This window comes from Impatiens glandulifera, chromosome 8 (assembly GCF_907164915.1).
Source record: "Impatiens glandulifera chromosome 8, dImpGla2.1, whole genome shotgun sequence".
Classification (NCBI taxonomy): Eukaryota; Viridiplantae; Streptophyta; class Magnoliopsida; order Ericales; family Balsaminaceae; genus Impatiens; species Impatiens glandulifera.
The window spans coordinates 10934679-10940364 of record NC_061869.1 but is presented as its reverse complement, the minus strand read 5'-3'; the positions used below and the strand labels follow the sequence as shown (position 1 = coordinate 10940364).

The 5686-nt window shown below is 31.0% G+C and overlaps 1 pseudogene; it reads left to right on the top strand.

The window, feature by feature from the left end:
- Positions 1–1657: 1657 nt before the first annotated feature.
- On the top strand, positions 1658–2502 carry LOC124912978 (annotated as a pseudogene).
- Positions 2503–5686: the final 3184 nt, after the last annotated feature.

Sequence of the window (5686 nt, the reverse complement as noted above, 5' to 3'; positions counted from 1 at the left end):
CAGTTCGAAATCCTCAACATTGAAGCTGTCATTCAACGTCAACGTCTGCGAATCGAAGAAGATCGCTCATCAGTGCATGATAGTGTCTCGCACGTCCAAAATCCTAAGTAAAAAAATGAATAAGTGAGAAAAGAAAAAGTAAAAAAGGAACATGTGAGAGAAAGAAAAGTTCACAAATATTTATATTGTTTTTTTCTTATTTATGTTTAATTCTCATTAATTTATCATTTATTAAATTTAAAGTTTTTCTTTTATTTATTTCTAATCTTTCATTTATTAAATTTAACGTTTTTTATATTAAGATAAAATAATAAAAATAATAATTAGGAAAGAGAAATTAGTAAAATAAAATAAAAATCAATTAGTAAAAATAAAATAATAATTATAATAATTATGATAAGAGAGAAACAGTTATAAAATGTTAAAAAAAATATAATAAGCTTGTGTGAGCTGTGGTGAGAGCGTGGATGTCGCCCTATATTTATTTTCTTCCGTAATATATTATATATACAAAAAAGAGATAAAATACACAAATTAATTATGAGAGATAAATTATATATATATATATATACATAATAAATATGAGGAGAAAATAAATATATATATTTTAACTATTTTTTTAAAAATTAATTTAATAAATATGGAGACTAATAATTAAAAAAAAACTTTTCATATTAGTTAGGAAGGAAACTTAATATATAAATGAAAAAGTGATAAAATAAAAAATAAATTAATTATTAGCTATTCAAAATTAATTATATATATATATAGAGGAGTGATAGAGTAAGGGAATTTGGTGAGGGAATTCGGTGAGGGAATGACGTGTCATCACCCTTTATTGGTTGGAAAATGTAAAAGTGGGAGGAAATAGAGAAAAAAGAGAAATTATTTGATTTTTTCAGCGAATAACCCTCACCAAATTCCCTCACCAAATTTTCTCACCTAATCATTTCTCATATATATATATATATAATGAGAGAGAAAATAAAAACTGAAATTAATTAGAAAGTATAATATAGATAAATTAGTAATTATGGAAATATAATTATGATAGGAGAGAGAAACTCATATATAAAATGAGGAAACTAATAATTATATTAAGGAAGAGAAATATATATATATATATATATATATTATGAAATAAATGTATATATATATATATTAAGAGAGAGAAAATAATTAATATAATTAAATTAGAAAAGAGAAATGACTTGATTTGTGGATGAATATGGAGAGAGCGTGTTTTTCACCTCCAACATTTTAAATTAAGCGTCATTAGTTATATATATATATATTATATATATATATATAATTATATATATATATATAAATTAGTTAGTTAAAAAGTTGAACTTATATTGTTAAAAATATCTTGCGTTCATCAAATTTAGTGTTGAATTTAAAATATAAAGTCTTATTAGCTAGTTGGTTAAAAATTTGTAATTATTTTTGTTAGGTTACCGAAACATACATATAAAATTTTTAATTTTAGTTTTAACAGTTTTAAGTTTATAGACGGGTCAACCCACAATCCGACCCAAGTATCCATTTCCTCTCACATATATATCCAAATTAACCACAGCTCTCAACCCGACAATCCAGATATCTTGAAAATTAAGCATCATTATATATATATATATATATATTTGATCAGGAGATGTTTCGACTGAACAACAACCTAGTGGGGATCTTAAACTTCAACACCTTCCTCCTCTCGATCCCAATCCTCTAGGCAGGAGTATGGCTAAGCAATCAAGGCGTCACCGAATGCGAGCGTTTTCTAGAAAACCCATTAATAGAACTTGGAGTCTTTCTAATGCTCATTTTCCTAGCAGGTCAAATCGGTGCCTGTTGTCGCGTCACCTTGTTACTCTAGGTTTACCTTCTCGTCATGTTCATCCTCATCCTCTTCTGCTTCACCATCTTCGCTTTCGTTGTCACCAACAAAGGAGCCGGTAAAAATCTCTCCAGCAAGGGTTACAAAGAGTATCATCTCGACGACTACTCAAATTGGCTTCAGAAACGCGTTAACAGCCCTAAGAATTGGAACAAAATACAGAGTTGTTTACAGGATAAAAGTGTTTACAAGAGCTTGATCAAATCTCAAACCACCCATGTTGATCAGTTCTTTAGGGAATACTTATCTTCTCTACCGTCTGGTTGCTGTAAACCGTCGAATGACTGTATATTCGAATATGTAAGCCCTACGAATTAGAATCAGACGGGCAATTAAACCATCGATGGCAACCCTGATTGCAAAGTGTAGAGGAATGATGAGAGTTTATTGCAAAGTGTAGACGGGCAATTAAACCATCGATGGCAACCCTGGCTGTCGGTCTTGTAAGGCGGGTCTGTTGTATAATTTGAAACGTGATTGGAAGAAGGTGGCGATGGTGAACATTGTATTCATCGTCTTCCTTATTATCGTTTATTCGATTGGCTTCTTTCAGGAACATCAGGAAGGATAATCATCGCCATTATTATCCGACCGATAAAATATAGTTAGATCATTATTATTATTGTAACCTCTTTATCTCTTCACTGGTGAAAAAGAGATCAAAATCGAGAGTAAAAACTTTCGTTAATGACCCTATATCTCTCGATATAGACTTAATACCAAAAGTTTAAGTACTCTCGTCATCCCTCAGTATTGACATTTTCGGTAAATATAATTGGGTGGTTACCGAGAGATATCATAAATTTTTCGGTTTAGATACTCGAGAGAAAAATCGATATTTAACTGGAAAGCTTTTAGTTTTTCTTGAAATGGAAAAACCGAAAATTTTCCCTATAATTCTCGGTTTTTCCTTTTCAAGAAAAACCGAAAGATTTTCAATTAACTTTCGGTTTTTCCTTTTGAAATAAACCCGAGAGGTTTATGAAAAACTTTTGGTTTTTCCCTTTGAAGAAAAACCGAAAACATTCCATATAACTCTCATTTTTTCCTTTTCAAATAAACCCGAGAGGTATATGAAAAACTTTCGTTTTTTCTCTTTATGGAAAAACCGAAAGATTTTCAATTAACTTTTGTTTTTTCCCTTTAAAATAAACCTGAGAGGTTTATGAAAAAATTACGATTTTTCCCATTGAAGAAAAACCGAAAGTTTTCCATATAACTCTCGGTTTTTTCCCTATAAAATGTATAAAATAGGCCGATTGTTTTGTAAACAACCAAAAACATGTTCAGCCAAACCAATATATATACAAATAACATTCATAAAGATAATGACCATTATCATTCAAAATTCTAAACCAAATCAATCTTCCAAACAACCTGTTATCATTCGAATTACAACGTACACAATCATTCATAAACCTGTTATTAGTCGAAACAACCAATCAAAACCGATTGTTAATATCTTGATGTATTCATTCATTTAGGTTATTTTGTATCCTTAATGATTATATATTTTTTATCTTTATTAATATATTTTATTTTACATGTTACAAAATGACATAAAAGAGGGGGCAAAAGATAATAGTAGAAATTGATGGCTAGATGTGAATTAGACTCAAAGATAACACATCAAGTTTTAAAAGTAGTGGCTCGTTATAGGATGATGAAGATTTACGATCGTAGATGAAAAGATCACCATGTTAGTGTGATCATTTCATCATTTTAATCAGCCGGTTTGATTCAGTAACGGTCGAGTTCCACTTTTGAAAAATCAAAAGTTTAAGTCGATGATGATTGATGTTCGTCACGAGGAAGAAGACAATTCAAAGCGAAAACAACGTCGTTTCAGGCAGCAATGCGAACGAACTTCTCTTCCGTTGCAGCGGGTTACACGGTCCTCTGTCGTTCGTTGGATGAAGCATGGGCGCTCATATGATGGTTGTGTGGTCTATTGCATTGATTTTTCTTAATTTCGGCAGCGACAGATCCGACCCTTTTCTAGCTTAGGAATTTGTTTGAAATCAATATTTTTCAATCTCTTTTTGGCTCCATTTTTAACCTTCAAAATATTTAAATATACATAACATTTATTTTGTCCATTTATTTTATTTTATTTTTGTATATTTTTGGGGCTTTATTTTTAATTCATTTAAAATAAAATGTTAGAATAAAGCCTTCTAGATTGTATTAGCTAATTAACTTAGGAGAATTAGCCAATAATTATAAATTACCAAGTTTTGAATATTTAGTTTAAATAATCAAAAAGGGAGAAATTGTTATATTAAAATATCAAGCATAAATGTATAATTAAGAACTGAGTATTGTTTAAATTAATCTTGTGCAGATTAAAGAAAACCGAAAAGAAAGTTGTTCGGTATTTAATCGAGATCGATTTTATATCAACTTCGGTTTTATATGAAGAAGCGCTTCCAGTTTTATAATTGAGATCGGTATTTATGAGATTAGTAGTTTATGCGATCGGTTTCTATAAATACGCATCCGGTTTGTTTATGAGATCAGTTTCTATAAACACGCGTCGGGGAGTTTATGAGATCGGTTTCTAAAAACACGCGTCTAGCAGTTTATGAGATCGATTTCTATAAACACGCATCCGATAGTTTATGAGATCGGGTTCTATAAACACGCGTCCGATTTGTTTATGAGATCGGTTTCTATAAACACGCGACCAGTTTGTTTATGAGATCGGTAGTTTATGAGATCGGTTTCTATAAACACGCGACCGATAGTTTATGAGATCGTTTTTATTCAAGCGTCTCAAGTATTTTACCACTTTGGTTCTACATAAGGCGCTTCCAGTATCTTCCAAGTTCGGCATTTTGGGTAAACGATTTCTAGTACCTGATCAATCTCAGCTCCAAATTGAGCATTCGTCATGGGCAATCTAGCAAAGCAACATATCACCAATTTGGGATGGCCAGCCTGACACATCAGTAGAGACAAACCTAAAGAAGACTGCCACATACCAAGATTATTCAAATCATCTGCAATGAAAGTTCCTAGTACAACAAGCTCCATTAATGAATTATTGGCCCATTATCATAAAGTACAGACAAGATCAAATGAGGATATTCTTTGATGTACTATTCTAGACTCAACCAATCAAATTAGAACAGGTGTCCTTTGAAGCAAATATATTCGTTGGCTACCTGCCTATTTAAGGAGCAGTTGGAAGTCAAAATTGACATTAGTTTTTAATTAAACATACGAGAGTTACAAGAAATATCAGTGTAATCATTCTCAAAAAGCTCACAAGTTTATTAGAGTTTTAAAGTTGTATTACATACTGCCTATTTTGGGTGAGTATTCAGTATTGTAAGTTGACATAATCTGTTTTTGTTGTGCTAGGAGTTCGGAAACAGGTAGTTTTTAAGTCCTAGTTGTCCGACTGAGTTTGTACAAATATTGTATTAAACCAAATCTTCTAGTAAATATCTTTCTCAAGGTTGAGAAGAAGGGATGACGTATGAGCTTTTACTCCGAAGATCCATAAATCTCTTATGTCTTGTGTTTCTTTCCTTGATTCCCAGTTACTTTCTGCTTCAAGTCCAAACAAACATTTACGCACTTGAACTCGGTACAAGAGTTTGTGAAGACTTGTGTAGAATAGAAACTAGATATTAACTTCTAACAGAGTTAATATTGAAGTAGTGTGTGTAATCGTCCAACATAGTCAGACCACAATCTCTATTATTGTACCTGATCCTAACATAAAATAGGTACAACATTTATCCTAAATTATTATTTAATTTTTTGAGTCCTTAAAATTAA